Raw genomic sequence first — 12,405 nt, 5'->3', positions numbered from 1 at the left:
GCCCGGCCCCCGCGCCCCCCGGGGCCGGCCGCCCCGTCCGGCTCCCGCGGCCTAGGCCAGCCCCCGCGCCTCCCCCGGTGCCCCCTGCAGCCGGGATGGGGGCCCCGCGCGCAGCAGCGCCCGCCCTCAGGGCGGCTTCTTCCCGCCACGCACCGGCTGCGGCGGTCCCCGGCTACCAGGGCGCGCTGCCGACCTGCCCGCCTCCCGCGCGCATAATCCCGGCGAGGGCGCGCAGGGCAGCGGCGGCTGCCGGTCTCCTCAGCGCCGCTGGCCAGCGGGAAGCCGCCGCCGCCGCCGCGATCCCCGGGCTCCTGGCGCGGCCGCCTCGCGGGGCTCCTGCAGCGCCTGTGGGGGGGGGCGGCGGCGCGCCCCGGCTCTCCCCCTGCCCCGCAGCAGCGACGGCGACCCGGCCGGCAGCCTCGTCTCCCAGCGCGAGCTGGCCCGCTGCTGCAGCGCGCGGCCACTTCCTTCCCCGGCTCGCAGGCATTCCCTCACTCGGGCAGCGGAGCACGCGGGAAAGCCGGGCGGGCGGCGCCCCCCTCAGGTCCCGCTCAGGTACGGCAGCGCGGCTGGGCAGGAGCCACCTGAGAGCTGCTGAGCCCCAGTAGCCGAGCTGCCTCGGGGCCTGGGTGAGGCTGGCGGGGAAACCCCTGCTTCAGCTGACTGGTGCGTGATAGAGGTAGGGAGACAGGGAGAGACATCTCTCCCTTCCAACCTAGCTGCTTCCTTCGGGATAAACTCAAAAACTGTCCTGTCCTGACCCCAGAGGATGAAGGCAGGTGCAATGTTCTGGGAATAGTCTAAGGAAAGGATCTAGGCCACATGAGTAGCCCTCCTTCAGCTCAGTGGACCACAAGATTGTTGTAAGCAAGATGATCAGCCAGGATATGGTAGTTTTGCTAACTGTGTTTGCATACCTAGAATTTGCAGGGTGTAGGGAGTGAACAGCAGATTGGATGCCGAGGGAATGCATGACTTTCACTTTTTGTTTGCAACCAGCACACACCTTACTGCATGTGCCATTGTTTTACATGCATATCATTTTAGTAGTACTGGCAGGGGAAAAAACGATGTGGCTGGAAACCAATGGAATCTGGCACCCCTTCAGTGTGGGCAAGGATAAACAATATGTCTTGTGGGCCATGCACAAAACCAATGGATTGAACATAGATTAAGCCACAGGTTGACCACCACTTTGCCTAAAGAATATTACTACACTTACTCCACAGTGTCCAGGGTTAGATCTCCATCTGCTTTACCAAGGTATGTCAGCATCTTTTCCCCATTTCTCAGATGCAAAACTGAGGCATCAAGAAGTCAACTGACTTTGCCAAGAACTCAAAGTGCATTAATGAAAGAGTCTGGAATAGGTCTGTGGACCACCTCTAACTCTCAAATCCATAAATGGATATGGCACAATAGCCCTGCTTCTGGTGCCATTAAGCACATCATGCTAGTGCATTTGGGGACATAGGAAACACGTTTCTTACTGCTATTCTCATTGCTGGGATCAGTGATTTTAGGGCCATCAGTAAATGCAAAGCAGAATGCACTGAGGGCTGGATGGTAGGGGAAGCAGCTACAAGGTTTGGGGTTTCCCATCCATACTGAAATCAGGTCAGCTGACTCAAGTGAAAGACCTCATACATTGCAACCATTTAGCACAACAAATACTTGTAAAATTCCTCAGATGATTGCTGTGTGTGGGTGCAAGACACCACCAGTCATTGCCACTAGATAAAGGAGGAAGGTAGGGTTTCAGTATGCCATGTGATCTCTGTCTCAAAATTGTTCATTCATTTCCTAGGCCAGGAAAGAGTCTGTGAGTGGCTTTTCTGGAAGGTCACGAATTATTGTTTTCAGGCTGGTTTAATCATGCTTGCCCATATCATTTCCATCCCATAACAACAGGGCTGTTTAAAGTGAATTTGAAATAATTACAGTAAACTGATAAGCTGCAGCCTATTAGATCCCCTGATTTCTCTTTCATATTACCTTCTCATGTGCCAGAGTTGGAACTCAGTGGCTGGAATTAGGAGGACTAACATTTTCATTTAATGTGACCTTCCACCAGAACCACTCTCTTTAAAGTATCAGTACCCCAGCCCTGGTACAATTGTAACACTATGGTTGGTTCTGAAATACAAAGCAGGACTAGAGCAGCACAGAGACTACCCTTGCACCTTTGCTCATTGGATAAAATCAAGAAAAATATAATGACCTGTGCTGGTCTTAAGTCTGACAAGTCATCAGATTCCTAACATTTTAAAAATAACACACATAATTATTTACTGTAATTGGTTATTTAAAATATGTCATGTGATTATTTCTTATCACACCATACTCAATAGCCAATTGGCAGACCTACAAGACCTAGAACAGTGTTTTTCAACCTTTTTTTAATAAAGTACCCCTTTTAAAAAAATAACTACCCTCAGTACCTTACAGTTTTCAGACACACATTTTTTTCTACCATTGCAACACATTTGTTTAAACAACTTAATTGTAGCCAGGTGAGTGATGAAATTTTTGGGTGTACAAAGTATAAAAATAATAAAGCACTGTAAAACTTAAAACAAACATTCACTTTTCTCCAAATTTTAGTTGTGTTGATGTACCCCCCAGACTTCGCTTGAGTACCCCTAAGGTTACTCGTACTACTGGTGGAGAAACACTGACCTAGAAGGAATCCCCATTGTTAATTCATTAACCTCATCCATAGAACTGCACTATCAACACACTGAACTTTCTTCTTTATTGCAGCATATTCAGGATCCTTGTCCTCAGCTACAAAGCCTTCTTACATATGATATAACTCATCACTGCTCTCTTATCCTCCCAACTTTCATTCCCTACTAACATTCCTTTCCTTTCTTCTTCTTGCTTTGTTCATCTTTTACATTAAAACTGGTCTCCTACACAGCTGTAAAAATTTCCCAATTCTTGTCCAGTGCCCCTCATCTCCTCCTTAAAATCTATTCCCCCAAGCCTCACCGCCATGGTGTTCATCTGCTGCATTCTTATGCCTGAACAGTTGCCGTGTTTTATTTGTTGGATTATAAGAACTTGAAAGCAAGAGCCTAGAGTTCTTTGAGGGGGTAAAAAAAAATGTGGACAAGAAGGATCCAGTGGATATAGTGTATTTAGATTTCCAGAAAAGCCATTGACAAGGTCCCTCACCAAAGGCTCTTTAAGTGTAAAGTAAGTTGTCATGGAATAAGAGGGATTGTCCTTTCATTGACTGATGACTGGTTAAGAACATAAGAACAGCAATACAGGGTCAGACCAAAGGTCCATCTAGCCCAGTATCCTGTCTGCTGACAGTGGCCAATACCAGATGCCCCAGAGGGAAGGATCACATTAGGTAATCCTCACGTGATCCCTTCCGTCACCCACCTCCAGAGAAACAGAAGCTAGGGACACCATTCCTATCCAGCCTGGCTAATAGCCATTGATGGACCTAATCTCCATAATCTATCTAGCTCTTTTTTGAACCCTGTCAAATTTCTAGCCTTCACCACATACTCTGGCAATGAGTTCCACAGGCTGACTATGCTCTGAGTGAAAACAAAATCTTGGAGTCACTGTGGATAGTTCTCTGAAAACATCCACTCAATGTGCAGCAGCAGTCAAAAAAGCAAATAGAATGTTATTCAAATAGAGTGTTATCCACACTTCCATGGACGCTCTTGCGCAAAAGCAAATGGCAGTGTGGATGTGCTCTTGTGCAAGACCTTTTGTGCATGAACTCTTGCACAAAACAGTTCTTGCACAAGAAGCCTGCAGTGAAGACATAGCGCAAGGGTATATCTACACAGCAGCATTATTTCAGAATAACTGATGTTATTCCAAAATAACATCTACACTACATGCGTTTATTTCTAAATAATGTCAAGCTGGAAGATTTCTTACTCTGATTCATGGTAACCCTCATTTTACAAGGAATAAGGGAAGTCAAAGGATTTGGCTCAGTCCTGCCCCGTCCTATGTTCAGGCCCATGTACCAACACCCAGTGGTCCTCTTTAAGCTCAGGCTGTAAGTATGGGGCAGGCCAGACAAACAAATAGTTGTCCACAGTCTAAGGAAACTCAGGCCGTGGTGCAGGGTGGGGCAGACAAACAAATAGTAGTTCACAGTGTAGGCAGGCCCTAATGCAGGCCAGACAAACAAATAGTTCAGCAGTTAGTAAGTCCAGGCCCTGGTGCAGGGTGGGCAGGTAAACAAACCCAGTTCAACAGTTAAAAAGCCCAGGCCCAGGATGGGGGCAGTAAATGAATGCAGTTCAAGTGGGCCCAGGCCCTGTTGCCGGGCGGGACAGACAAACAGCATTTCATTCTTCAAGTAAGCCGAGGCCCTAGTGCAGGGCAGGTTAGGCAAACACGCAGAACACTGTCAAGAGAGGGGGAGACTGCCACCTAGTATATGGGGTGATGAGGAACGCGGGTCCTCTCTATTCCACCGTGTCCTGGCCCAGGGCCCTAGCAGTGACCTACTGCTCACCTCACTATACTACTATTAACCTGCTTTTTGGCTCCCAGTGGACCTATGGCCTTTCTGTACCAAGGGCCGGCCTTGTCTCTTTGCTTTTCAAAGTGTCCATCCTGGTTACACTATCCACTGCTATATAAATAACTGAAACCAGCTAAGTGCAACATACTTCAATAGCAACTTCTTAAGTAATAAAACTTTTCATCAAATGGTCAGGAAATTATATTAACAATTTACATGACTCTGGACCTGGTATTTTTGTTTAAAAATTTCTGTTTATTTTTCAGCAAATCTCAGTGATTTACTTCAGAAAATAATCTTCCTTAACTATACTTCCCAGAGCAGGAATGTTAGTCAGCTGGTCTGGAGCTAACCTAACTAATCTGTCCCTTTCTCCACTTTACATGATGCTGTAATTTGAGCACCACAAGATCCAGGAATGGAATAGAATTACATAGAGAGCTACCTACGAGAAAACTAAGAGAAAAAAAATGACACACCCAAAAGGAGTGATTCTTGTTTAATTCCCCATCCCTGCAAGTCAAAGAAGTGCCATAGGAACAGGAGGAATTGCACAGGGAAAGGAACCTATTTGTAAAGATCATAAATATGTTCTACCCTTTTGAAAATCTCTCTCTATATATACAAAAAATTTTCCTGTGGGATGACAGAGTGATGTAATCTGTGACTCTGCATCACCCCCATCACTTTGCATTGCCACCCTCCCCCGCCTCTGCAGAGTCAGAAGGGAAACGGCAGACATGGCTCAGGTTCTCCTCAGCCCCTCCTCTGGGGGTGCTTTGTAATCTGGGAAGGAATTATAGTGGAATTTAGTTAGGTAAGGCTTGCCAATCTGATCAGAGATTCTAAATTTGTCCTCTCTATCCCAGGTTACAAGTGGGTGGAACCATAAGATTGTGAGGGTCTGCAGGCACCGGTCGACAGTCATACTTCAAATTAGGAAATGCAATCAAAATTATTTGTATTGCCATGGGAATAACGATTACAAAAACCACAACAAATATGTCACTAAGCACACAGATTAATTGAATTTCTTCTGTAGATGGCATTAACAAAATCAAACTAGACTTATTTAAGAATACAGATTCTAATTACCTAACAACATTTCATACTCACAGGATCTTAGTCTCCCCAAAAGCTGGGCAGGGAAGGATCAGCCTCCCTTTGCCTGAAAGGCCTTGGTGCAGGTGGAGTATGAGATACTTAGAAGCAAGATTTAAACAACATAAATTAAGCAAGATAGAAATATAAAGATAGAATAGAGATAAGTACTTGGTTTCTGACCTCGAGAAAAGACAGGTTGCACTCCGGAGTGGGCTCTGCCATTGACAGCCTCAGCAGCCTCGACTTCCCTAATCCATGGGCCTATATTCCCCTTTTGGTGATAAAATGTCCTGGATGTCCAACCCCTTACCCAAAGTTGGATCTGATACCCTAAGATTTCTGTGGGTACCTACAACTGATGGGACAAAATATTGGGGGAGTTTATGCATATACATAAAAAAAATGACCTTTTCTTGGGCTGACTCCCAGAACGGAGGGGAAAACAGGAAGCATTGTGGTTAGGTGCAGGAAATCTGGACACCTTGTTTCTGTTAGAATGGTCAAGTCAGTTGGATACATTTTTCAGATTCTGCTTTTGTGGTTCTGGTCAAGATTGAGTAATGGTCTCCCCAATATCTGTCAAACTAACTGCAGAGGTCTTTCATAGTCTTGACTCGATACGTATCTTGGAAAATAACAAGAAATAAATCTTAACTTATCATCAAACTACCACATTTCTGCTAAACCTGAGACATACAGAGAATTTAATTCTGTAGGCACCTTGTACTGCTAACATGCTATATATATATATATCTATATATAAAGAATAGGATAGAAAAAATTTCTCTTAGCAGGCTACACCCTGGACACCCTACTGGCACCCAGCTCCTCTGCAGGAGGGCTCGGGGGTGGCAGCAGCAGCCACTTTTTGACCCGGTTCTACTTCTGTGGCTGGGGCCCAATGCTCCATGACTCAGCAGGGAAGAGGAGGTTATTCACCTCAACAGAAACTGATGTTCTTTGAGATGCGTGTCCCTGTGGGTGTTCCACATTAGTTTGGGTGCACCACCACCGAGCCATTAATCGGAGATTTTAGAGAGTGTCCCTGGGGGGGCAGGCTTTGCACATGCGTGAGCCCCCAGTTCCTTTGGTACCCTAGAACGATGCCCATGAAGAGGCCAGAATTCTGAGGGAAACGGGGAGGAAAGGGAGGGTAGTGGAGCACCCACAGGGACACTCATCTTGAAAAATGTCAGTTACTGTTGACATAAGTAACTTCCCTTTTGAGAGAGAGATGTCCCTGTGGATGCTCTACATTATGTGACTACAAAGCTATTCAGAATTAGAGAAGTAGGGATTTCAGATCTGGCAGAAATGCAGTGGAAAGGACCGCCTTAGCAAATTTCAGGTTGGAGAGAGGTCCCTGCATAAGTGCATAGTGCTTTGCAAATGTGTGGTCTGACGACCATGTAGCAGCTGCACAAATGTCTCTTACGGGTACCTTGTGGAGGAATGCTGTTGAGGTAAACATGGCTCTTGTAGAATGTACCCTTATGTTGTCTGGAGGGACAACTTCTAAATGGGAATAACAGAGCTTAATGCAATCTGAAATCCAGTGGGAGAGTCTTTGTGATGATATGGCCTGGCCCTTATTGTGGTTCACTATTGACATGAACAGTCTCAGAGATGCTAAAAAAGGTCTAGTTTGTTGCAGGTAGAAAGAGAGCGCTCTGTGAAGGTCAAGGGTGTGCATTTTCATTTTAAAGGAGTTAGAGTGCAATTTGGGGAACAAGGTGGGAAGGTATATTGTCTTATTTAGGTGGAAGGATGAGTGTACCTTGGGGAGGAATTTGGGGTGGATAGGTAAAGTGATCTTGTCTTTAAAAAAGGTGATATATGGGGGATCCGCCATTAGGGCTGTGATCTCTCCCACCCATCTTGCCAAGATAATGGCTACAAGAAAGACAGTCTTCATGGATAACTGCAGGAGAGAGGTAGTAGCCATTGGTTCAAAGGGTGACCAAGTTAAAGCGCTCAGTACGAGATATAGGTCCCCCAGTTGTGTAGGTGAGGTGATATCAGGATAAAGTGCTTAAAGACCCTTTAAAAACCTCTTAGTGAGGTGGTATCCAAATATCGATAAGACATCTATCTTAAGGATGAAGGTAGTAATAGCAGCAAGGTAAACTTTAATGGAACTTATTGCAAGGTCTGCTTGTTTAAGGTGGAGAAGATAATAGAGGACGGCAGGTAAGGAGGACGTTGAGGATGCTACCTGGTGGTGTACGCACCACATGTTGAATCTTTTCCATTTCTGAAGGTAAGTCTTATGGGTGCTCTGCGCCCTACTGTTTAGGAGGAGTTTGTACTTGTTGAGAGCAAGTCAGTTCTAATTCAGAGAATCATCAAGGTGCCACGCCTTCAGGTGTAGTGAGTCAAGGTTCAGTTGGATGACGTGGGATTCTGGGGGAAGAAGGAGATCATGGCTGCATGGTAAGTGGATCGGTGGTACATGGGACATCCTCATTAGAAAGGGAAACCATGGTTGAGGTGGCCATGATGGAGCTAGAAGAATTAGGTGTGCTTTGTCTCTCCTTGCCTTGTGGACCACCCTGTTCATCAGGGGTATGGGAGGAAACACACACAGGAGATGGGATGACCAGCTGATGAGGAAGGCATCTCCCATGAACCCTCTGCCGATGCCTGCCCTAGAGCAGAATAAGTGGCATTTTCTTTTGGATTGTATGGCAAATAGGTCTATGGTGGTGTGACCCCACAATCAAAAAATGTGTGACAATATATTTGGGTTTATTTGCCACTTGTGCTTGGTCAGGAGGGCTCTGCTGAGTGCATCTGTCATTGTGTTTAAGGTGCCTGTAAGGTGCACCTTGGTAATGTTTATGATGTATTTGAAGCACTAGTTCCAAAGTGCTATGGCTTCTGTGCAAAATGCTTGAGGTCGGGCCCTGCCATGACAATTTTTATAAAACATTGCCACAATATTGTCCATGTACAGTCTGACATGTTTTTGACAATGAACGGGAGGAATTTCACGCAAGCATTCCTAACTGCACACAGTTCTAGGACATGTATATGTCAGTTTTTGTTGCTGCTGGACCACAGACCCTGGGCCTTGTGATGTTATAGATGAGTGCCCCATCCTGTAAGAGATGTATCTGTCGTCATGGAGATGGACGTTTCTGATATATGGAAGGGGACTCCGGAACAAAGGTTTTGTGAACTTTTGTCCACCATTGCAGGGATTTCTTTACCAGTATTGATAGGAAGAGGGATTTGGCCAGTGGGTGGATATTGGGCCTGTAGACCTGTCCCAGCCATCCCTGTAAACATTTTACACAGAGGAGGCGAGTATTGCCAAGAACAAAATTGCACACCACCATGTGTCCCAGGAACTGAAGGCATTTGTATATTGTTGCTCGGGGACTGGACTGTAATGTGTTTATCAAGGCCACAATAGTTTGGAAACGGTCCATATGATGAAGGGATGCAGTGGCCTTGTTGAGTCAAGAGCTGCTCCTATAAATGAATCTTTTGTGTGGAAGATAGAGTTGATTTGGCTTTGTTTATTTGCAGGCCGAGGTGTTGGAATAAGTGTCTTATGATTGACGGTGAACAGCAGGAATCATTGTGTGAGTGCACCTTCAAAAGGCAGTCGTCCAGGTAAGAGAATATGATGATGCTTTGCTTCCTTGGGTTTGCTGTGATGACCACCAGAAACTTTGAGAAGACTCTCAGGGCTGTAGAAAGTCCAAAGGGTTTGGACCAATACAATACTTTGTATTGGTAGTGTTGTGAACCTACAACAAATCAGAGAAAATGTCTATGAGCTGGATGGATGGAGAATATGAATCTTGCAAGTCGAGGGATGAGAACCAATCATCCTGTTCCAATGCTGGTATAATAGTGGCAAGCGTCACCATCTTGAATTTCTGTTTCTGAACAAATTTGTTGAGTGCTCGCAGTGTCAGCCGACGGTCAGGGCAGTGTGTATGTGCTATATACCCGAGACCGGGGTCCCTTGCAGCAGGCAACCTGGAGGAGGCTGACGGGTGCCCAATAAGTGTACAGGGAGAGCTTATTACACTTCAGATTTTAGCTGCTAGAATCTGTGATTCCTTCGCAGCGGGCAGCCTGGGGGAGGCTGAGAAGTGCCCCAACGGATCTGCCTCCTGGGAGTGACACAAATCCAAACGCCCAAGCTCTCCCTATATCTGTCCCTTAAGACCGGCTGAAGTTCTTTTAAATTGTCCCTGGTTCTGTTACAGCAACTGAAGGAGTCAGGTTAAAGCTTAAACAGTTACAGGTTTATTGAGGAAGCTTATAAATCATATGGTTGCAATGGCTATTGTTCTATTTCTTAACTGCTAGCAAAATATAAAAAAATGATGTGTAAAAAAATGATTACAAAGAAGATAAAGATAGGAAAACAGAAATAATAGTACCAAGTAACAGCTTAATCTTTAAAGAGCTCTAAGTCTGTGTACACTTAAGACAGAGGACCACATCCAGGTACAATTTTTACCCCCTTCTGTGCCTCTCGACTCCAGCATGTCAGGCCAGGGCCGGTCCCTCAATTCCTCGGAAAGACGAAAATACGAGGTGGGCGTCCCCATAGAACCTCAGGAGGTCAAACACCTAACCCGACCAGCAGGTAGAGGATAGAATGACACTCAAAAATGAGTGCGCTGCTGTACCCACCTTTATACCCATGGGGTCACGTATTTCTCTTTCTTGTCTGTCATTCCAAATGGTGCTGGTCTGTCTTTTGTGAGACCAGTTCTTACAAGGGAGTTGTGAACTTAATTTACACTTGTAAGAGAGATAACTAAATTGGAAGTACTGAGCATTCTTTTCTCAATGGGAAATTCCTCTTCCAGGGACTGTGTGTGTTCGAATCAACATGGGTGCCAGCTGGGCACACTCACATATCCTGATCTCGCATCAAAGCAGATCAAAGCTTAATGGCTATGCTGATTTTCTTATTGTTCCTTCTCTGTCCTGTATACAGACATCTCAGAGGGCAAGCAAGATGGATGAAACGGGGGGCTGTCTGGCTACACGCAGGTGTAAGATGGGTCTCCAACTTCCTGACTGTTTTTCTGTCAGGAAGTAATTAGAGTAAAATCCTTTTTCCCGAAATTGTGCAGGTTTTCAGTCATCTCTATGTGCAAAAAGTGGTCTACCTCTTGTTGAAACAGATTCTTGTGAGAGTGGTCTCTGGAGAGGGACTAGAATGAGGAATGGTAAGAGGGTAGAGACACAAAGGCTGTGTCTAGACTGGCAAGATTTTCCGCAAAAGCAGCTGCTTTTGCGGAAAAACTTGCCAGCTGTCTACACTGGCCGCTTGAATTTCCGCAAGAACAGTGGCGATCTCATGTAAGAAATCAGTGCTTCTTGCAGAAATACTATGCTGCTCCCATTCAGGCAAAAGTCCTTTTGCGCAAAAGGGCCAGTGTAGACAGCTCAGATTTGTTTTGAGCAAAAAAGCCCCGGTCGCAAAAAAGTGCTTTTGCGGAAAAGCATCCGTGCCAATCTAGACGCTCTTTTCCGCAAATGCTTTTAATGGAAAACTTTTCCTTTAAAAGCATTTGCGGAAAATCATGCCAGTCTAGACGTAGCCAAAGGGAATAAGATAGCCTTTTTCAATTACCTGGAGTACCCATCTGTCAGGTTATACACTGCCAATTATTAAAAGAATGGTAGCAGAAGGTGGTGAAAAAAATTTAGCTTGTGCAATTAGCATTAGAACAGGTAAGAGGCTCTCACGACCCTGGACCTGATGTCCAAATTTGCTTACTGGATTGCTGTGACTGTGTGAGGTAGTAGAGGGGGGGGTGTTGCCTCTGGTTTCTGCCTCTACCCCTCTTCTGTTGCTGTTGGTCTTGTCTGTGGTAATGTTGAGTATACAGAGGGTATCGAGGCCTAGTGTGGAGCTAATACCTGTATTGTCTCCTTGTAGGTGTCGGGTGGTGTATCCGTATAGAGCAGAGCATTGCTCTGGAGTCCTTCATCAAATGAAGAATTTCATTGGTATTGGTTGCAGACGGTTTCTGGCTGTCAAACAGAAGATCTTCCACCATAACTTAAATTTCTCTAGGAAAGAGAGGAGAGTTAAATCATGAAGCCCTTCTCATCGCTACTGCTATTGCTGTAGATCATGCAGCTGTATCAGCAGCATCTAAGGCAGCCTGCAAGGCTGTTCTGGCAATCAGGTGACCCTCTGTTATCAGGGCTTTGAACTGATGTCTTTTTGCCTCAGAAATATCTGCAATAAAATCATTGAGCTTGGTATAATTTCTGTGGTCATATTTACTCAATAGAGCAGCATAATTGGAGATATGAAACCGTAAGGTAGAAGACATGTAAAATTTTATATCCAAATAAATAAAGTCTCTTGCCATCATGGTCCAATGGTGTGACCCAAATTGTTGCTGCTTGCTTTTCTGGTGTGCAGCTTCCACCACGAAAGAGCTAGGTATTGTGTGACTGAAAAACAAACCCAGAGCCCTTGAGTGGAATGTAATATTTTTTGTTTGCTCTCAGAGGTAGGGGAGGTTGATGCAGGCATTTGCCACACCATCTTTGCAGGTTCCATTATTGCTGGATTAATCAGCAGTACTATTTTAGAAGAGGTTACTGAGTGCAACATGTCCATTAATTTATGTTGGTTTTCAATGACCTCCTAGAGAGGAATGTTTAATTTAGTTGCCACATGTTTAAAAAGGTCTTGAAAATGTGCAGAGTCATCTGAAGTAGCTGGAATTGGAGGTACAGCTGCTTCCTCTACCAGGGCAGGTTCATTTGGCTCAAGGGATACATCTGCAAGTTAT

At 45.4% G+C, this 12,405-nt stretch overlaps 1 protein-coding gene and 1 long non-coding RNA gene across 11 annotated transcripts in view; one reads left to right on the top strand and one right to left on the bottom strand.

The window, feature by feature from the left end:
• Positions 1 to 329, bottom strand: part of PITPNM2 (phosphatidylinositol transfer protein membrane associated 2) — a 263,306-nt gene extending 262,977 nt beyond the window's left edge. For 9 of the 10 annotated variants that reach the window (XR_012896010.1, XM_075898564.1, XM_075898562.1 and 6 more), the window contains exon 1: positions 154 to 291. The gene's annotated coding sequence lies outside the window, so the exon portion shown is untranslated. Of the gene's footprint in view, positions 1 to 153 lie in introns of all 10 variants that reach the window. The other variant, XM_075898565.1, reaches the window with a different exon arrangement.
• A 90-nt stretch (positions 330 to 419) lies between these two features.
• On the top strand, positions 420 to 11,945 carry LOC142818510 (uncharacterized). Its single transcript, XR_012896011.1, has 4 exons — positions 420 to 555; positions 7,779 to 7,874; positions 9,149 to 9,235; positions 11,535 to 11,945. It is a non-coding gene; the product is annotated as an uncharacterized LOC142818510 (long non-coding RNA).
• Positions 11,946 to 12,405: the final 460 nt, after the last annotated feature.

Source organism: Pelodiscus sinensis, chromosome 15, assembly GCF_049634645.1.
Source record: "Pelodiscus sinensis isolate JC-2024 chromosome 15, ASM4963464v1, whole genome shotgun sequence".
Lineage (NCBI taxonomy): Eukaryota > Metazoa > Chordata > Testudines > Trionychidae > Pelodiscus > Pelodiscus sinensis.
Note: the sequence above shows the minus strand (reverse complement) of the source record. Positions and strands in the feature narration are given on the sequence as shown.